The sequence below is a fragment of the Macaca nemestrina genome, chromosome 14, assembly GCF_043159975.1.
Source record: "Macaca nemestrina isolate mMacNem1 chromosome 14, mMacNem.hap1, whole genome shotgun sequence".
NCBI lineage: Eukaryota > Metazoa > Chordata > Mammalia > Primates > Cercopithecidae > Macaca > Macaca nemestrina.
The window spans coordinates 82,531,207-82,553,656 of NC_092138.1; the positions used below are offsets into that span (position 1 = coordinate 82,531,207).

The following is a 22,450-nucleotide window of genomic DNA, read 5'->3' on the forward strand; positions in this document are numbered from 1 at the left end:
GAAGATATGACTATTCAATATGAAGGGTGGAATTCTGCCTCTTAATCTCATTTATTTATGTTTCTTTTTTTTTTTTTTTTGAGGCCAAGTCTTGCTCTGTCACCCAGGCTGGAATGCAGAGGTGTAATCTCAGCTCACTGCAGCCTCCACCTCTCTGGTTTAAGTGATTCTCATGCCTCAGCCTCCCCAAGTAGCTGGGACCACAGGTGTGTGCCACCACTCCTGGCTAATTTCTGTATTTTTAGTAGAGACAGGGTTTTCACTATGTTGGCCAGGATGGTCTCGAACTCCTGAACTCAAGTGATCCACCAATCTCAGCCTTCCAAAGTGCTGGAATTATAGGCATGAGCCACCATGCCCGGCCTATTTTTCTTTTTTCCTTTTTTTTTTTTTTTTCAAGGTAGAGTCACACTCACTCTGTCACCCAGGCTGAAGTGCAGTGGCACAGTCTCAGTTCATTGTAACCTACACTTTCCGGGTTCAAGTGATTCTCCTGCCTCAGCCTCCTGAGTAGCTGGGATTACAGGCATGTGCCACCATGCCTGGCTAATTATTGGTGTTTTTGGTATAGACAGTGTTTCACCATGTTGACCAGGCTGGTCTCGAACTCCTGATCTCAAGTGATCCACCCTGCCTTGACCTCCCGAAGTGCTGGGATTACAGCTGTGAGCCACCACACCCATCCTATTTATTTATTTTTCTTTAAAAATGTTTTAAAAATAAATAGAGATGAGGTCTTACTCTGTTGCCCTCTTCCTGCCAGCTGGGCCAACTGAGCACAGTAAGGTCAGGATGCGTGGAATGATGGGATTCCTGGCCATCTTTGCATCATTGTCTTGATGACCATGACCCAGTCATCCCCTGGAACTTCTGCATCACAGCCTTTAGCTCAGTCTGCTGCTGTGAACAGTATATGAAACTTCTATCCATGATCACTTGGCTCTGCCAGGACTTGAGGTACCTGCTGGAGAGGATTTCTTGCAGGAAAAGGCCAAAGAACTGCGCTGGCTTTGACCTCATATCTAAATCCTAAGAGTACACTTGCTTCTGGTTTCCAGAGCCTGAATACTCAGAAATATAGCACAGAACCTGTTGGTAAGGATTCCTCTGGCTTTGGTTTACTCTGCCATGCCAAAAAAAAAAAAAAAAAAAAAAAAGCAAGAATCAGGTTGTGTTAAGATTACAAAGGCTTCTCAGCAGTCAGAGCATGCAATCACTGCCCACTCCTGATTAGCTTCAACTTGCTGGACCAGCTGAGGAAAGCTGGGGTATTCACAAGGTCTGAAGTCAGGGAGTTTCATAACCTCATCAGAATCTAGAAGGATGCGTGGATGGTTGCATTCTACAATGACTCAGGCAACCTGAATACCAAGGGATGCCTTTTGGCTTCTGCATTTAAAGACATTAATTTTTACCAGTGTAGAGGATAAGGGATAGATAAAGATAGGATTGGTTGGGGAAAGTTCCCTAGAGGAGGTAGTCCACATCCTCTCTGTCCACTTATAAGAGCAACCTTCCACTTTTTTTTTTTTTTTTTCCTGAGTGAGTGAGTCTCTCACTCTGTCACCCAGGCTGTAGTTCAGTGGCGTGACCTCGGCTCACTGCAGCCTCCACCTCCTGGGTTCCAGCGATTCTCCTGCCTCAGCCTCCTGGGTAGCTGGAATTACAGGCACACACCACTATGCCCAGCTAATTTTTGCATTTTTAGTAGAGATGAGGTTTCGTCATGTTGGCCAGGCGGGTCTCGAACTCCTGACCTCAGGTGATCAGCCGGCCTCAGCCTCCCAAAGTGCTGGGATTACAGGTGTGACCCACCACACCTGGCTAGCTTACCACTTTTGAACCATTCATTCTGTGATACCTGAAGTCCTCTATATCTTCAACCTCTTTTTCCTGACATAACTGATGCAGGTTTTCCCCTGAAGACATTATTTCCCCCACTGCCCTTTCCATACTCCATCTACCACAGGACCAGAAACAAGATGAGCATTCATCTTACATCCCAATGCCTTCTGCAGACCCTTGCTCCTATGCCCGCAAGCAAAAACCTTTCTTCTGTTGAATTTCAGGCTGCCACATTAAACCACAGCCCTCTTCCTTGACCTACTACCATTGGCCTGGCCCTGATCCACCTCCGGTCCCACAATCACCATAAGTGACTAGAATGTCCATGTACATAACCCATCCAACAGCACCTTGACCTTCTCAACCCTATGACCTCCATGTAACTTTAGTCACCCCCATTCTTGGACGATTCTTGAATCTCACTGGTTGCCTCAAATTACTCCACCTCCAGAAGCTTAAATTCTAGTATCCTATCCTCTTACTTCAACTTTCCATTTCTCTCACTCCTTTCTGCTTCTAGATTTACTCTTTGCTCTTAACAAGACCTTCCTTTGATTTTTCCGTTTTCTTTCAGCCCCTGTGACTCTCCTCTATCCAACCTAAATTCTTGGCTCTTCAACTCAATTGCTGTGTCGACAAAACTGTCTATTCTTTTGTCCCCTCAACCCTTCATCTAACCCAACTGGAAAAACAGTTGGGCCTTCCATGAAGCAGGTCCCTGGTCATTTCTCTCTCCTATTCCCCCATAGCAATGAACTCCTTCATTCTCTTTCAACTCCCTGGTTCCTCTGTATCCCATTCTACCTCCTCTTATAAGATGGCCTCATTTAACACCTTACAAAGAAAATAAAAAGTATTGAAGAGTAATTACCTTAAGTCTTTGTTCCTCAACTCCAGTATGCAAAATTACCTTCATCTGTTCATATCTTTTTCTCTTTCCTCTCATCTAAAGCTAATCCTCTTACCTAAAGCTAATCTAAAACTAGAGCCACCTGTACTCTGAATTTTATCCCGTCTACCTCATCATGGGCCTGATTCCATCAGTTAACTCTCTGGTGTCATTAGTGTCTCTGTCTCTACTTGCATCTCAGAAACTTCTGCTCCAAGTAAGCCCCTGCTCACTGGGCCTTCCCCAGGCCTGGGAAATACCCTCTTTGTCCATTTCTTCAGGGGCACCATTGACAGAAGAAAGCCCGGAAAGGTGAATGATTTTTAGGAATGAGAATTTGGAATTGGGACTTTACTCTTTTTTTTGAGACAGGGTCTTACTTTCTCACTCAGGCTGGAGTGTGGTGGCACAATCACAGCTCACTGCAGCCTCAATCTGTGCTCAGGAGATCTTCCCACCTCAGCCTCCCAAATACCTGGGACTGCAGGCATGAGACACCACATCAGGTTGTTGCCTAAGCTGGCCTTGAACTCCTGGGCTCAAGCAATCCTCCTGCCTTGGCCTCCCGAAGTGCTGGGATTACAGGTGTGAGCCACTGTGCCTGGTCTTGGGACTTTAGTTTTTTAAAGTACAGGGTTTGATGGGCCATCCAGCAGAAATGTCAGGTAGGAAGTTTGTAAATGCACACGTTATCTTTAGGAGAGAGATTAATCCCAGACATACACTGTCTTCCTTACTCTGAGACATCAAAGGCATGTACTTAGGTATTAACTGGGTTGGGGAAGTGTCCCTGGGTGTTTCTTTTCCTGGAGTTTTTTCCCAAAGGGCCTTTAAGTTTTCAGCATATAAACACATTTATTTCAAAGGCATTTCCATGACATTGAAGGCATAGATGTTACAACTGAATTTTATCCCAACCTCCACATGTGGAATCCAGAAAAAAAATTCTCTGGTCTTATGATTGAACAGGAAATGAAAGACAGTGTCACTCTGGGTTCTTATTAGGAATTCCTATATTTTTACACCATTGGAGAAACATTTAGGGAAAATGTGCAGCCATGTTTTTAAAAAGGTTCCCAAAACTCTTGTTAGAGAATAATTTTGCTATTTCTCTGGGAGTCACAGCAAACTATTCTAAAGATACTTCCACCTCTTCTTTTGAGCACCACCTTCTAACATAGTGTATGCTACAATGAAAGTAGGTTGCTGGAGAGGCTGAGAAATGCTGATTTCTTGGGTAGCATGCCTTTGGCCTTTGGTTGAAACTACTCCTTGGAAAGTTATTATATGCCAAATTCCCTCTGATGGATAATTGATTTGTCAGTCTCAATTTCTTCATTGTATATTTTAAAATTTATCTTATGTTGTTTTGAACTACCAAAATCAGCACACTCTTTTTGATGATAACACACTTTGGTTATAAATATCATTGCAAAGCGCACTTGAACATTCATCAGAAACTTGAAGATTTTGTTAAACTATGAGGATGACATTCATCAGGATGGCATTCATCAGATTTCGTTAAACTATCAGGATGGCATTCATTGAATATCTGCAATGCAGCTCTGCCAAATGGTCATCTGTCTTCTCTTGAATCATGAGTCATTATACAGGTAGATGAAAACCTGTAAATAAAAAGATAGATGAGAATTATAAGACTAGAAAAGTCTTTTAAAGATTGCCTACTAGTTTTCAGACAATAAACTATAAAAGCCATTTCAAAGGATAATATTTTATAATCTATTCCTGTCTCTTTCCCTTTCTTCTTTCCTCTCTTCTCTTCTTCCTTTTCCTTCTCTTTACACAAAACATTTCCTGAGCACCCATAACATGCCAGATGCTATGTTAAGTATGATAAGTATGAATGATGAATGATATAGTAATGACTAGAATCAGATTCTGCCTTTATTTATTCATTTTTGTTTTGTTTTGGTTTGGTTTTGAGACAGAGCCTCACTCTGTCGCCCAGGCTGGAATGCAGTGGCATGATCTCAGCTCACTGCAACCTCCACCTCCCGGATTCAAGCAATTCTCCTCCCTCAGCCTCCTGAGTAGCTGTGACTACAGGCACCCGCCACCACGCCTGGCTAATTTCTTTATTTTTCTTTTTAGTAGAGATGGGGTTTCACCATCTCTTGATGGTGAAAAGAGATCAGGAGTTGTCCAGGTTGGTCTTGAACTCCTGACCTCAGTTGATCTGCCCGCCTCGGCCTCCCAAAGTGCTGGGATTACAGTCATGAGCCACCGCGCCCAGCCAAGTTTCTGTCTTTAATACTCTGTTTAGAGGAAAGAGAGGATGTTACTACATCCAGAAACCCAGGTGGGACATCTGTGTTCCTTAACTCCACTGGATGATCAGGCAATATCTTGATGGAGGTGATGCTTGAACTCATTCTTTAAAGGACAAGTAGAGTTAGGGGAAGCAGGCAAGGGGAAAGGGGCGTTCCAGGCAGAAGAGATATTGTAAGTAACGTCATGGAAAACTGAGAGCACATGGTGAAACCGTGTAGGTGGCGTGGCTTGAGCAAATTGTGTGACTGTGATACAGGAGGGTCCTCATCCCCGCTATTAATGATGACATTTAAGTAAAATAAAATTAGCTCTTATTTTTAACCCTCTTCTGTGGTAGAATTCTTAAAAAGCTGAGAAGAATAAAATCATATTCTATGTCATTTAATCAGAACCAAATACAAGGAGAGGAAACTCAAAGGAAAATTTTCACCCATTCAATTCTTTCTTAGTAGTTATTATTTGCTGAGGGCAATGGTTATTAATAGGAACAGTCAAGGAATAATTTCTCGATTATTCTCAGCTGATTTTCCTGGCAGTATTTCATTCAAATTGGAAGAATGTTAATTCCATTTTTCATAAGATAGGGGAGCATGACCATCTGTGTCGAGAAGAAACGAAACCTCAAAGAGTTCCAAGTTAGTTTGGATCAGTTTCAGGAAATCCTGACTTTTATTTGATGTGGCCCATAAGTCCAATTATTATACTCACAAGAAAGGCTCTTCAAAGACTGGCTATTAGCCTCATTTTACATTCAGGGACAGGAAATGACAAATCTTAAAACAAGGACACAGGACTTTTAGAACTGATGTCACTGAGAGTCTCTCTCTCTTATCTTTCTATCCTTCTTTTTGATCTGCTTCCTTCCTCTTTGCCCATTCTTTTTTTTTTTTTTTGTCCCCCTATTTTTTTTCTTAATTTATATCTTATGCCTACCAGTGTTTCCCTAGGTAGTTTAATATTTCTAATGGTGATACTTGTATTTATGACACTTTCCCTAAAAAATATTTCAAATAATTCTTCAGATCATTCACTTCCCAAGGATTGTCAAATAAGTTCCTTTTATGGCTTCTTACACACTCCTATGTTTGACAGAGCCACACCTGAAATGGTAGGATTATTGTCTTTGCGTCACTCAGATGCAAGTCTTGTGGAGGATTCAGTCTCTCCCTAGCCCTGCCCTGTGAGATAGTTTTAACAGAAATGTGTATGAAGACGTGCATGGCAGAATCACCAGATCAGCCAGTGACTCAAAGCTAAGATCATAAATTACAGACTCTATATCCAAAATGATCTCAATTGGTTGGAATGCTGTATGAAATCAATAAAGCAAAATTTAAATCAGATGTAAACACTGGGTGTGGTGGCTCACACCTGTAATGCCAGCACTTTGGGAGGCCAAAGCCAGCTAATCACTTGAGGTCAGGAGTTCAAGACCAGGCTGGCCAACATGGTGAAACCCCGTCTCTACTAAAAGTACAAAAATTAGCTGGGTGTCGTGGCACATGCCTGTAATCCCAGCCTGTAATCCCAGCTACTCAGCAGGCTGAGGGAGGAGAATTGCTTGAACCCAGGATGCTGAAGTTACAGTGAGCCGAGATTGCATCACTGCACTCCTGCTTGGATGACAGAGCGAGACTCTCTCAAAAAAAAAAAAAAGGAGGAGACCTGCTAGATCTCAGAATTATAGCAATAGTTTCAGTTGACCTCATCTCCCTCCTACCTGTGTTCCCCTCTCTGCCCAGGTCCTTCTGTCCTTGTGAGTTCTGAAATGAGTCTAAACTTCTCCCATCACAGTCCTTCTCTCTAAGTATACAGATTTATCTCTCTATTGTGATTGAGGTATGGACAGAGTTGGCTCTATGAGAGTACGATCTGTGTTGCTGCAGAGTCCTGCACTTAAATGGACCCCATGCTCAGTTTCATGCCTCCTTCTGGAAATTCTTCTTTTCTTTTCTTTTCTTTGTGCTCACTTTGGCAGCATATATACTAAAATTGGAACAATACAGAGAATTAGCATTGTGTCTGAGCAAGCATGACACACAATTTCATGAAGCATTTCATATTTTTATTTATAAAAAATAAAATTTTTTAAAAAGTTAAAAGTAATTTTATTTAATTGGCAAATAAAAATTATACATATTTATCATGTACAAAATGATGCTTTGATATATGTGTACATTATAGAATGGTTAAATCAAGCTAATGAACATATTCATTACTTCACATGCTAATAATTTTTTTTGTGGTGAAGACACTACAAATCTACTCTCTTGGCTATTTTTCAAGTATGCAATACACTATCGTTAACTATAGTTACCATGTTGTGCAATAGATCTCTTGAAACTTCTTGAAATTCTTAACAATTTTTGCATTTTTTTTTTAGAGACAGAGAGTCTTACTATGTTGTCCAGGCTGGTCTTGAACTCCTGGACTCAAGCGATCCTCCTGCCTCAGCCTCTCGAGTAGCTGGGTTTACAGATGCAAGCCACCGTGCCTGGCTTTAACAGTTCTTGAATAAAGATTGTGGCATTTTCATTTTGCACTGAGTTCCACAAATTATGTAGCCAGTCCTCGGTATGGGAAACATCCTTTTCTTCTCTGAGCAGTTGAAGTTTTCCAAAAGGAAGTTTTAATATGAAAATGAGGTAGCAAACAAACAAGTTGGCTATGCCAAGAGTTAGCAAAAATAAAATTTCAGATTACAGGTGAATCTCAAAGTGAACTAGCACCAAGCCAAAAATGGAATTAGTCAGCACTGTAGAGACAGTCCATAGCATTTGGCTCCTTTCCACTTCATTTGTAGCTGCCCAAAATGTTAAATAAAGATATGCATGGGATCTGAGATGGATTCTGTTCGGCAACAAAACCAAACTGTAGCATCTGTAGGATTCTGGCTATGTTAGGAATAGACCCTACGTCACTGGCCGTAGCTCCATCATCACTTGTTAGGCCCATTTCTGACCCTCTCCTTCTGTTCTTTCAACTTATTTCAGATCTCCGGGGCTCTGACTTCTTCAGTTTGGCTGCATTTACTTAATATCTGTTTTCTAGCCAACTGAAAAGGTCAGTTTGTTATGCAAACTGGAGAACCCTGGCTTCCTTACTTATTATTAGCAAAATATAAGCTTGCCAGATTTAGCTAATTAAAATGCAGGATCCACAGTTACATTTGAGTTTTAGACAAACAATGGATACATTTTTAGTATATGTTCCATATATTGCATGGCATGTACTTATAGTAAAAAATTATTTGTCTAACTTAAATTCAAATTTAATTGAATGTTCAGCCGGGTGCAGTGGCTCATGCCTGTAATCTCAGTACTTTGGGAGGCCGAGGCAGGAGGATCACCTGAGGTCAGGAGTTTGAGGCCAGCCTGGCTAGCATGGTGAAACCCCATTTCTACTAAAAATACAAAAAATTAGCCAGGTGTGGTGGAAGGCACCTGTAATCCCAGCTATATGGGAGGCTGAGGCAGGAAAACCGTTTGAACCCGGGAGACGGAGGTTGCAGTGAGCTGAGATTGTACCATTGCACTCCAGCTTGAGCAACAAGAGCAAAACTCCATCTCAAAAAAAAAAAAAAAAATTAATTGAATGTTGAATGTTCTGTATTTTACCTTGGGACCCTGTCATCATGGGTACCCATGGATCATGGGCTGCCCTGAACATACAGGAGATGCCTACTATCTAACTTCCTTGGAGGCCATTGGCATGTCTTCAGTTTTCTTGGGACCAAAACACTCTTGGCCTCATCTGATGTCAAATTCTCTGCTCCTGCAGTTTCTGCCCCCTCTCAAGTTCCCACTTCAACAAGAGAGCAGAAATTACTGACAAATCCTGGGTTTATTGAACAATCATGCCTCTTTCTCAATTTACCTGAACAATTCTTCCCATTTACTCAAGTTCTCTTTTGTAATTCTATTTCCAAGTACCCCCAGAAAAGCAACTGTTACCAGATTTTGCAACAGAGATGTTGACCGGTTTTCTCATCCATATATCTACAGTAGCCACTGTATTGCATGGCATACAGTGGAATTCAATTAATGTCTGTTGGGTGATTCAATTAGTTAATTAAAAAGAATATTCCCTATAGGTTTTTTTCTTGGAACAGATAGAACAGTGTGTTCTATTTTATTCCAGAGGGAAGGACCAGGGCCAATAGCATGAACGCTTAGGGAAATCATTTTGACTTCAACATCTGGAAACTTTTCTTACACCAGAGATCAAAGTGGTGGTGTTAAGAAGTCAAGAGCTTCCTACCCTTGGCAATGTTCAGAAGGAGGTCTAATTTCTACCACTATGGCATTGCTGTCACAGACAGAATTTCTGGACTAGGGGCAGTGATAATTAATTATTAAACTACTTCCAAACCTAAGAATCAAGAATGCTAATGCACCCTCTCCACACACACACTTTTATTTTTTCAGCTTAAAAGTTGCACATGTTACTGAGTTCTGCTCTTCTGAGAACAAGGACACATAACAGATGCATGCACACGTTAATGATGTGTCAACTCCCTTTTGTTTCAGGCCTTATAGAGCATAAAGACAAAGAGGTGGTTTCTAGTAATGGAGAGTAAAAAGCCCTTAACTTTTCAGTTAATCTTTGATTTATGTTTCTGTGTTTGTGTGTGGCTAGGCTCTCCTTGGCCTTTTCAAAAGGAACATGGCATAACCACTGAAAGTGTGTGGTAACTGACTACATGTCCATGGGGGGAAATCTTGCGTTACTCAAAACACAGCAGCTAATGAACACCCTGCGTTAGTCCTTCAACACGAGAGAAAAAAACTATTTGTGGGTGTGTAGGCAAGCACAAACATTCCCCCCAATAGCCCTGGAATTCTTATATATCTCACCCTTTTTTTTTTGAGACAGAGTCTCGCTCTGTCACCCAGGCCGGAGTGCAGTGGTGTGATCTCAGCTCACTGCAACCTCCACCTCCCAGGTTCAAGCGATTCTCCTGCCTCAGGCTCCCGAGTAGCCAGGATTACAGGGACCCACCACCATGCCCAGCTAATTTTTGTATTTTTAGTAGAGACAGGGTTTCACCATGTGGGCCAGGCTGGTCTCGAACTCCTGACCTCAAGAGATCTGCCCACCTCGGCTTCCCAAAGGGCCAGGATTACAGGCATGAGCCACCACGCCCAGCCTCACCATTCTTTTAATGTAATATGCGAGGGAAAGGGAGAGATGTTTGGGGTGAAGTAATTGTGCGTATTTGAGCAGCATATGCTGTGTATGAGGTGGGGGTAGGGAGATAGAAAGGTATTGTGGGGAGGGGACAAGATGTGTGATGTCCACGGGGCTATGGTGGGGAGTTTATGATAGCTTAGCATGTTGTGTGCCTGTGAAGGCTGAGTGGAGGCCGCTGTCATAGGCTGTGTGTGTGTGCAAGTGTGTGTGCACACATGCATGAATGTATGTATGTATGTGCATGCAATAAAGATGGTTGATGGAAACCAAGTGTCTGTGGTGGGTAGGATGGTGGGCAGAGTGTATATACGTGTAAGTGGTCGGGGTTTATATGAGGGTGAAGGTGGGAAGTGTGGTAACTGACTACAAGTCCATGGGGAAAATCTTATGTTACCCAAAACACAGTTTTGAGTAAGAGAAGTTTGAGTTTTATAGAAGAGAAATAAGTCTATGTGAAAGGACTGAGCACAAGTGCGTTTGTGTCTTTGTGTATGAAAGAAACTGTTGGTGGCAGCTAAATGTGAGGAATGTATAAAGTGATAGGGACAAAGCCTAAATGTATATAACAGGGTATTGTGGGAGTGAGGATTGGCTGTAGTGTGTGTATGAGTGTGTACAGAAGTGAACAGAGTGAGTGTGAGAGAGAGAAAGACAGACTGAAAGGGAGGTAGCTTTGGGGAATGTGTGCTTATTTATGGATGGGGTATGTTTTTGAAGCGTCAGTGGTGTATGGACAGGTTATATGTTTATGTTTGAACAAAATGTGACAGAGAAAGTGTGTACGTGAATTTAGGTCAGAGTATTCAAGTAGCGGATGGAGCCCCAGTGTGTGGTCCGGTGGTAGACCAATGCATACATGTTTGTGGCAGGTGTGCTTGTTTGGCAAATGTGTGTGTGGTGTAGTCCCCATGGTGATGGTGAGTGAGACCCAGAAAAAGGAAAGCCAAGTCACCATTGTGCAGTTTTTCTGTCTGACCTGCTTATCCTGTTTCCATTGTCTCCAGAGACCAGGAAGGTATACTAAGTGCAGGTTCAGAGCAAGCTGATCATGAATAAAAGAAGACCTTTAGTCTCCTCCCTATGGATTAGTCATGCCTAAAAGACACGAAGGCAGGGAGGTGCCAACACAGTTCTTCCTCAGCTGTGCCCTGGGCATGGCCTTCCATGTGCTCTCTGACAGCCCAGGGGAAAAGGGTACACCCAGGATGTATCCACCCTCAGGGCTTTGTGCCGCCATCCTCTCAGCATTCCCGAGTCCCAGCCATGTGACACACAGGTCTCTTTGCTTATATGCAGTATTAATATCTCATTCACTTCTGTCCCAGAAATCTGCAGATCCATAGAATGTTAGATCTGGAAAGACCCTCAGAGGTGTTCTAGATAGTGGTTCTCATCTGGGATAATGGGGGAAAGGACAGTGGCTATAACAGAATCTGAGAGTTTGATTGAAAGGGTGGATGACAGGGTGGTTCAAATTCTAGGGAGCTTTAAACCACGTAATGGGGGAAATGATAAATATGCCACCTGAGTTTCAACGAAAACTGAAAGATGAGCAATCATGACCTTTACAAGGCACTGTGAAATACACGTTTATGAGAGAATAATTTTATAATAGATAATGGACTAAAAATATCAACTGGTATAGAAAAACGTTTTAATGCATCAATGTGTGTCTTAAGAAGAGACACTGGTCTTCTCAAATTATGAAGCTGTATGCTTAAGAAATAGGAAATCTGCCAGGCATGGTGGCTCACACCTGTAATCCCAACACTTTGGGAAGCCCAGGTGGGTGGATCACTTGAGGTCAGGAGTTTAAGACCAGCCTGACTAACATGGTGAAACCTGGCCTCTACTAAAAATACAAAAAAATTAGCTGGGCGTGGTGGCGGGCACCTGTAATCCCAGCTAGTTGGGAGGCTGAGGCAGGAGAATTGCTTAAACCCAGGAGGCGGAGGTTATAGTGAGCCAAAATCGTGCCATTGTACTCCAACCTGGGTGATGAGAGAAACTCCTGTCTCAAAAAACAAAAAGAAAGAAAGAAATAGGAAATCTTCCACCCTTTTTGCTTCCTCAATTTGCCTTCATTCCTTTCACTGGGCTTCAGATTTAACTAGAGAACTTAGAGAAAATAATTTACTGAGTCTTTTAACAAACCTGTCATTTCCTCTGCCCTTTCTTTGATCCCAAGGTTTTTCCTCTTACTGCTTAAAAAGTAGAGCAATAAAAAAGAACCCATAATTTATATTTTATTGATTTAATTTTTTTTAATTTTTAATTTTTGTGAGTACATAGTAGGTGTATATATTTGTTAGGTACATGAGATGTTTTGAAACAGGCATGCAATGTGAAATAACCATATAATGAAGAATGGGGTATCCATCTCCTAAGCATTTATCCATTGAGTTACAAACAATCCAATTATACAAACAATCCAAATATACTCTGTTATTTTAAAAATACAGTTAAGTTATTATTGACTATAGTCACCTTGTTGTGCTATCAAATAGTAGGTCTTATCTATTCTTTCCTAACTTTTTGGTGCCCATTAACCATCCCCACCTCCCCTGCACCTCCCCTGCACGACCTTTCCCAGCCTCTGGTAACCATCCTTTTACTTTTTATGTCCCTGAGTTCAATTATTTTGATTTTTAGATCCCACAAATGAGTGAGAACATGTGATGTTTGTCTTTCTAAGAACTTGTAATTCAGAATCAAACAGATCTCTCTTTAAATCTTGGCTCCATCTCTTACTGTATGACCCTGGAAAAATTGCTTAACCTCTCAGAGTCTCAGCTTTCCCATCTATAAAACAGTACCATACTGACTATAAATAAAAATTAAATAGTATGTATATACTAAATGTATGGCCCAGAGCAGGCCATAGGCAAATATGTGCCCCATTTCCTTCTTCAGCAGATGCTTTTACCTCTACCTGTTGTGCTAACAAGTACCATTTGTCCAGTAGAGTCAATGAAGGCAGAGAACACCCCAAACTTCATCTGCCAGGGGAACCCAGAAGGACCACGAATAGGATGAGATGAATGAGGTGTTTTCCTTGGGCACAGAATTTAAGGAGCTATCAAAGAAATTAGTAATCAAGAGAAATACGTAATGTATTTTTATTTTTATTTTGAGACAGAGTCTTGCACTGTCGCCTGGGCTGGAGTGCAGTGGCGCGATCTCGGCTCACTGCAACTTCCGCCTCCCGGGTTCATGTCATTCTCCTGCCTCAGCCTCCCGAGTAGCTGGGACTACAGGCGCCCGCCACCATGCTCTGCTAATTTTTTTTTTTTTTTTTTTTTTTTGTATTTTTAATAGAGACGGGGTTTCACCGTGTTAGCCAGGATGGTCTCGATCTCCTGACCTCTAATGATCCACCGCTGTGGCCTCCCAAAGTGTTGGGATTACAGGCGTGAGCCACTGTGCCCGGCTAATGTAGTATTTTTAAACATAAAAATAATGCTTTGGGTGATTAACATGTTCTAAAATTAGTGGAAATGGTGGCACAACTATATGAATATACTAAAAACCACTGAATTGTACACTTTAAAAAGATGAATTTATGATATGTGAATTATATCTCAATAAAGCTGTCATTTAAAAGCTAATATAAAAAATCATGATAAATTAAATGTCAAAATTTTAATGAATGTAAGGATCAAGCCGGAATCTAACCAAACCCAAGGACACCAGATTCCAGATCTCAGGACCACAAACAATGCTTGAGAAAAGTGTGAGAAGGAAAAACAAGGGACAACATACAATGAGGAAAAAAAGAACATACTTTCTGTTTCCTTCTTGCAGTTTTTTGTTTTTTTTTTTTTTTTTTCTGAGACTGAGTCTTGCTCTGTTGCCCAGGCTGGAATGCAGTGGCATGATCTCGGCTCACTGCAACCTCCACCTCCTGGGTTCAAGCGATTCTCCTGCCTCAGCCTCCCGAGCAGCTGGGATTACAGGCGCACGCCACCACGCCGGCTAATTTTTCTGGTTTTAGTAGAGAGGAGGTTTCACCACGTTGACCAAGCTTGTCTCCAACTCCTGACATCAAGTGATTCGCCGACCTCGGCCTCCCAAAGTGCTGGGATTACAGACGTGAGCCGCCACGCCCGACCCACAAAGACATTTTAAAGCAGGAATATCTGAAGTGGCTTTTAAACCTTGTTTTATGTGTCCTGTGCGGTGTAATCTCTTCCAATAACTCCCTGCTCTTTAAATGAAGACTATGTGTATGGGCGGCGGTTTGTGTGGAAGCCAGGGGAGGGGCTGAGTTTCACGTGTAGATTGACCTGCTCAGGATGGAAAACGGAACAGAGGAAGCAGAAGCTCAGGACGCAGAAGAGGCTCTGAGATGTAAGCCCCCTGGACCGTCCGGACACCCAGCAGTGGGCTCTGGATTCCTGCCAGCCATGGAATTAGGAGGGTTGAGGCCGTTTTATCTCTAGCTCTCAAGGATCAAAGAGGCCGTATCTGAGATCCAGGTTAAGAGTAGATATAAATCCTGTTTGGAATGTTTTCGTGATCTCCATGGAGGAGAGGTGGAGAATCCTGCCAGTACATTCCGTTTATATCTAAAGGGGCAGTTGGAGGAAGGAAGAATAGATTGGATTGATACCAACCATTGCTTCAACAGACTCGTCCAAATGCTTGGGAGTCCAGTTCTCGGAGGTCCACATCTAACTTTGTTATTTGATATATTTCAAATATGTCACACTCAGGAAATTAAAACCTGTATCAAGTTGAATATCTGAGTTAGACAGATAAGTTTCTTACTTTGATAACAGATGTTCCAATGTAAGAGTAGATGTCTGCCATTTTACCTTGTATATGTGGTCTCTTCTTTCCACCTGATCCCACATTAAAGATTTCCCATTGGGGCCCGGTGCGGTGGCTCACACCTGTAATCCCAGCACTTTGGGAGGCCAAGGCGGGCAGATCACGAGGTCAAGAGATTGAGACCATCCTGGCCAACATGGTGAAACCCCGTCTCTACTTTTAAAAATATAAAAAGTTAGCTGGGCGTGGTGGCGGGTGCACCTGTAATCCCAGCTACTCAGGAGGATGAGGCAGAGAATTGCTTGAACCCGGGAGGCGGAGGTTGCAGTGAGCAGAGATCACGCCACTACACTCCAGCCTGGGCGACAGAGTGAGACTCTGTCTCAAAAAAGAAATAAAAATAAAGAGACAACAACCCCATATAAAAAGATGAATGAATGGCTACACACACACCCACCCACACACACACACCCCCCACACACACACACCCCCACCACACACACACGAATGAAATGTTTGGACAGAAGCAAATTTCATATGGTCATTTTTGTTTCTTTTTGAATACAGTTTTCTGGGGTCATATGTTCTTTTGTTTCTTTCCAGCTATTAAAAAAAAAAAAGGCTTCAAAGTGTATATGTGAGAGGAAAAGGCAGAAATTAAGCAATAAAGTAGTTTTCCCACATGATGTGGCCAAAACAGGAAGCAGTGTTGGGAGAATTTGCTTTGCTTATCCCTTGGGCTTCTTGCCTTTCATTATTTGCATTTTATACTTTGTTTTTCCCCTTTCCATCAAAGCACAACCTAAGGAATGCAAATTTAGAAATTAACATATTAATCCCAAAGTGTCCTGATAACTTAGTTCCTAAAAATAAAATAATAATAATTTAAATTACTCCACTGGGGCTCAGTAATTTCATTTATTTATTTGCTCATTAAATAAACATATTATTAAGTACCTATTGTGTGCCCATACTGTTCTAAGCACTGAGGATGCAAAAATGGACAAGAGAGTCCCTGACCTCAGAAAAAATCGACAAGGCAATATACAATTACAATATACTGTGTTGCAAGTTAGGGAAGAAGTAAGCAAGCACTCTGAATGCACACTGAAGGGCATTTAACTGAATCTTGGTGGTTGTGAAAGTGTTAGAAAATGTCTAAACTGAGACTCAGTGGATGAGAAGGACTTATCCAAATGAAGATAAGACACAAGAGAATTCTAAGTGCAAAGGTCAAGAGAAAACCACAGAACAAAACCAAACAAAAAACACTGAAGGATCTGTAAGTACTTTCGTGTGACTACAGCTTAAAATTCAAGATGGGTAGTGATTAGATATGAGGCTGGACAGGTAAGCACAAGTTTGATTCTGAAGGGCCCTGTATATCACATTATGGAGTTTGGACTTTATCCAGGTAGGGTATCACTGAAAGATTTTAAAAGTCACCAAAATGGTTAAAATTAAGATTGACAACACCAAGAGCTGATGAGGAGGTGGAGTAAACTGGAATTCTGATATACAATACCTACAAATGCTGTATGACCCAGCAATTCTTCTGTAAGGTTCTATGTTGAACAGAATGAGTGCTTGTGTCAACCAAAAAGATGTACACAAAAATGTGGATGACAGGTTTGTTCATAATATCTAAAAATCTGAATATGACCCAGATAGCCACCAATGATCAAAAGCATTAAAATATTGAGATGTATTCATAGAATGAGATATTACATAACAATTTTAAAAAATGAATTACTTCTACATGCCACATACTGGATGAATGTTACAGATATCATTATTATTATTATTATTATTATTATTATTATTAAGAGAAAGTCTTGCTCTGTTGCCCATACTGGAGTGCAGGGGCGTGATCTTGGCTCACTGAAACCGCTGCCTCCCAGGCTTAGGTGATCCTCCACCTCAGCCTCCCAAGTAGCTGGGACTACAGGCACATGCCACCACACTCAGCTAACTTTTTGTATTTTTTATAGAGACAGGGTTTCACCAAGTTGTCCATACTGGTCTTGAACTCCTGGACTCAAGCAATCTGCCCACTTTAACCTCCCAAAGTGCTGGGATTACAGGCATAAGCCACTGCACCCAGCCTACAGACATAATGTAGAGTGAAAAGGTCATACACAAAAGAATATACTGTATGATTCCACTTACGTAAATTTTTAAAGTCATAGATCTTTTAGTCTGTAGTGACAGAATTCAGACTTATAGTCACCTTGAGGGCAGAATATGACTCAAATGGGGGCATGAGGGAACTTTCTGGAGTGCCAGAAATGTTCTATATCTGGATCTGATGTATATATCTAAAAATACATCAAACCATATATTTAAGATACAGACACTTTACTATGTGTAAGTTATACCTCAATACAAGTTCAAATAAAGGGGGGAGTATTACATTTTAGAGTGACCACTCTAGTTGTACAACAGACTGGAAGTGATGAGAAAAATGAGCATTTATCTCAGTAAGAGACAGTGGGGCCTAAAATAAGGGGTGGGCGAATTTTGCACATAAAGGGTAAGTAAAAGGAAACTTGGTATTTCTTGTGTGTGGTAGACGAAGGAGAGGGAAGAGTTAAGAGTGATTCAGATGATTCCGGCTTAGGCAACGGGGGGTGGGGGGTGGGGGGGAGGAAGGTGAGGTGAGGACATGCACTGAGATGGGGAACACAGCAGGTGGAACAAGCTAGAGGTCATATTCAGTAACTGAGAAAAACTCTGGGAAGGGGAAGAACTGGGTGTGGCCACATAGACCATCCACTCTCGCCCCCTGGGCTAATGAGCTGTTCATAATCTCAATTTGAGTCACCTGCTTTTTATTGGCACTGGAAGGACAGGCTCCAGCCAGTCAGAGTGGCTGGGGGAAGTATTAAGGAACCACTGTCACCTTATGAATGAGAATCTGGTTTGAAAACAAAGTTTGTGAAAAATTAAAACGGATTTAAAGCAATGGCCCTCAAGTATCCTAAATGCCAGGAAATGGAAAAGTAAAGGCAGATTATGCCAGAGGAAATAAGTATCCTTACCGTCTTTAGCCACGTGATGAGGAACACAGCTCTTGGGCCTTGGAGAATGCATTAATGTGGTTGTGTGGAATGAGGGGTATTGGGGAAGGGCAAGGGCGCTGGGGCCCTACAGACACAGGTTCAAATCCTGTCCCACTGCTTATTTATATTATGATTGAGGGAAAGTCAGTAAATGTCTGTAGTCATCATTTCTTTATTTGTAAAATATAGCAAATAATACCCACCTTTCAGGTGTGATGTGGAAGAAATTAATTCATTATAGCTATTGAATATATGGGTTTCCCTTCCCACAAAGTGTGTCTCCCATGTGAAAGTCATATAATCAGTGATCAACGGTAAAATGGCCTTCTCAGAGCACTTTACCAAATACCACTGTACCTTCTTTTAATTGGTTTTCAAAATCCTACTTTGCAACCTTTCCTGACAATTGCGTACATAATCATTGTCTTCCTGTAATGCATGGTACAAAAGAAGCAATTCTTAAGAGCTACAGGAAATCTCTTTATCTTGTCTATTCCATCTCTGATCTCTCATCTTTCTCTCACTAAAACATAGTTAAAAATTGCTGCAAGGATAATGCAGTATACCCAGGTAACAAACCTGCACATGTACCCCTTGAATCTAAAATAAAAGTTAAAAAAATAAGGAATAGGCCGGGCACGGTGGCTCACGCCTGTAATCCCAGCACTTTGGGAGGCCGAGGCGGGTGGATCATGAGGTCAAGAGATCGAGAACATCCTGGCCAACATGGTGAAACCCCATCTCTGCTAAAAATACAAAAATTAGCTGGGCGTGGTGGCGGGTGCCTGTGGTCCCAGCTACTCGGGAGGCTGAGGCAGGGGAATCGCTTCAACCAGGGAGGCAGAGGTTGCAGTGAGCCGAGATCACACTTCTGCATTCCAGCCTGGTGACAGAGTCAGACTCTGTATCAAAAAAAAAAAAAAGGAATAAAGAAAGGAAAGATATCTTTTTTTTTTTTTTTTTTTAAAGAGTTGCTATATGGTAACCAGAGACTGAATAAAGGGCTTTATCGCTAATAGTTTAAAATCATCCATTGGCAAATGTATTAGAGTTAGGATTAGTTTGGCAGCATTTAATCAAAAGCCCTAAAACAATAGTGGCTCAAAAATACAGAAATGTGTTTCTCTGTCAAGTAAAAGAAATCAAGAAGTAAGTATTCCTGGCTTGGCTTGGCAGCTCTGTGGTAACAGAAGGGACTTAAGCTACTCTATTTCTATCCACCATCTAAGCACATGATTTCCAACCTCAAGGTACCTCGTGGTTCAAGATGGCAGCTGCGGCTTTACCCATCTCATCTTAGTTGCAAGCCAGAAGGAGAAGAGGCAGAAGAGCAATAAGGGTACTTCCAGATAAGGCAGTTTTCTTTGCATGGTTTTTATGAAAGTTCTACAAAACATTTCATTGACCACATTACATTTCACTGACCAAAACTGGCTTCAAGGAAAGTTGGAAAACATAATTCCAGATGGTAAGATGCCCAGACAAAAATCCAGATTCTGTTACTAAGGAAGGAGTGAAGAATCCGTGTTGAGGTAGGCAACTAATACTCTCTTCTCAAGGGTTTTATTCATCCAACAAGTATGTATTATATAACTTTTATTTAGCACCAGACCCTATTCCAGATATTGAGTTTTCATCAAGAAAAAAAAAAGACAAATTCTTATCTTTATAGAGCTTACATTCTACTGAAATAATAATAGATAGTATTTATTAAGTGATTATTCTATGCTAGGCAGAGTTTTAAGAATTTTACTTCTGGCACGACACAGTGGCTCATGTTTGTAGTCACAGCACTTTGGGAGGCTGAGGCAGGAGGATCACTTGAGGCCAGGAGTTTGAGACCAGCCTGGGTAACATACTAAGACTCCATCTCTACAAAAAAATTTAAAAATTACCTGGGGATGGTAGCATGCACCTGAGGTCCTAGCTCTTTGGGAAGCTGAAGCAGGAGGATTGTTTGAGCCCAGGACTTCACGGCTGCAGTAAGCTATGAGTGTGCCACTGCACTTCATTCTGGGCAACAGAGCAAGACCCTGTCTCAGAAAAAAAAAGAAAAAGAAAAAAGAAAAGGGCTGGACGCAGTGGCTCACACCTGTAATCCCAGCACTTTGGGAGGCTGAGGTGGGTGGATCACCTGAGGTCAGGAGTTTGAGACCAACCTGGCCAACATGGTGAAACCCCATCTCTACTAAAAATACAAAAATTAGCTAGGCATAGTGGCAGGCGCCTGTAATCCCAGCTACTCGGGAGGCTGAGACAGGAGAATCACGTGAACCCAGGAGGTGGAGTTTGCAATGAGCTGAGATTGCGCCATTGCACTCCAGCCTGGGTGACAGAGCGAGACTCTCCATCTCAAAAAAAAAAGAAGAAGAATTTTATTTGTATTTATTTGATATTTGCAATAATCCTTTGGGATAGGTACCATTATTACCTATATTTTGCAGATAAGGAAACTGAGACACAGAGAAGTTAATTTGCCCAAATTGATATATGTCATAACTAGTAGAACCAGAATTTGAATTCAGATAGTTGAACTCCAGAGTGCATGCTTTTAACTTCTACCCTGTATTGCCTCTCCACGAGTTCCCTATATGTTTCATTTACTTTCTCTTCTGGGCATGAATAATTGTATGTATGCTTTGGGGGCTTAACTAGTTGGGCCTAGTTCTCCCACTTTTGAACTGGGTGAAACTGGTGAAACTGGGGCAGTAGAAGGCTGATGCATGGCTACATGTCCTATCAGGAGTGAATGGGAGAAAGTTGCCGTATACAGAATGTAGGAAACTATTAGGATCCTTACTGACTTACAGTGCTGCTTAGATGCTATAGCAAGTAGGAAGTGTCCTCCTTTAGTTTTTGAAGAGCCATTACTTGAATTGAGGCCAATTACGGCATCACTAGTTGCTCAGTCCAGAAACCCGGACATCATCTCTGGTTCTTCCCACTCCTTCACTCCCACATATAATCAATTAGTCCTTTTGATTGAACCTCCTAAACATTTCTAGGATTTTCAGCTTATCTCCATCTCCATTGTCGCATCTCCAAATTCATGACATTACCATCTTCGATTGTGTAAATCAGTTGTCACACATGTGGCGTTCCTGTCTCCAGTCTAGTCTTTTTGGGTCCATTCTTTGCACTGTAGCCAGAGGATCTAATACCCAAAGCTGATCTCATCCCCTCCTACTTAAAACCCTTCAATGACTCCATATTGCCCTCAGAATAAAGTCCAAATTCTTACGTTTACAAAGTCTGATTTACAAAGCCTTGTATTCCCAAAGCAGGCTGAAAGACTGTTGCAGGTTGAGTTTCCCAGGAAGCAGAGTCAGATGGAGATTAGCATGGAGGAGGTTTCTTAGGGAGTCTCCTTGGTGTCACACTGTGAAAGGGAGAGGAATGAAGCAGAATGGAATGGAGAAAGAAGCCGAACTATAATACAGTCTCAGTGGAGGCCTCAGCTGCCATCATATCCCCATCTGAGACTGGGATGACCATCAGAATCATCTCAAATTGGGGTGAGAGGACTGGGTCTTTATAGCCCCATATTGATCCGTCATTGGATGTGGGTTGCCCTAGGAAAGGAGCATAACCCTGGATGAGGCTCTTCACTCATTCTGCAGTCTCTTATGCTAACTCCAAGCCCTTTTTAGAACAATGACCCAAATTCAACACTTCCAGGTGCCACACCCTTGAATACTCAGGACCTCTCACTTAATTTTCCCAGTACACTGGGGGTGGGGGGGTAGGATTCAGAGAGGCTGATGCCCTCAGGCTCATCCTCCCCATTCAACTGCCTCTTACTTCCCACACTGGACCCTTGGCTTTTTTATGAGGGTTGCATCTTCCAGGTTCCTGGGTCTGGCTGTCAGAGCTTTCTTTCCCTGAGCCTCCTCTTACCCATCACAAGCAGGTATCATTTTAGGAAACTTCCCAGGAACTCAGGTAGTAGCTGAGTTTCCTTTTTCCTTCTATGCTAGTCAGTCAAATTCTTACTCTCTTTGGATAGCAAAATAGCTCTTATATTAACCTTCACTGATCTCAAATTGATCCAAAAATTTGGGGTTTTAAAATTTTGTTTTATTTCGTTTTCAGACAGGGATCTCACTCTGTCAGGCAGGCTGTAGTGCAGCGGCGCAGTGACAGCTCACTGCGACCTCAACCTCCGGGACCCAAGTGATCCTCCCACTTCAACCTCCCAAATAGCTGGGATTATAGGCACATGCCACCACTCCCAACGAATTTTTGTAGTTTTTGTAGGGATGAGGTTTCGGTTTTACCATGTTGCCCAAACTGGTCTGGAGCTCCCGGGCTCCAGCGATCCTCCTGCCTCGGGTTCCCAAAGTGCTGGGATTACAGGCGTGAGCCACTGCGCCTGGGGGCTGATCCAAAAGTTGTA

The 22,450-nt window shown here is 42.0% G+C and overlaps 1 non-coding gene across 1 annotated transcript; it reads left to right on the forward strand.

Annotated features, from left to right (window-relative positions):
* The first annotated feature begins 6,988 nt into the window (after window positions 1-6,988).
* On the forward strand, window positions 6,989-7,093 carry LOC112426530 (U6 spliceosomal RNA). The gene has a single exon (XR_003017898.1). It is a non-coding gene; the product is annotated as a U6 spliceosomal RNA (small nuclear RNA).
* The last annotated feature ends 15,357 nt before the right edge of the window (window positions 7,094-22,450 follow it).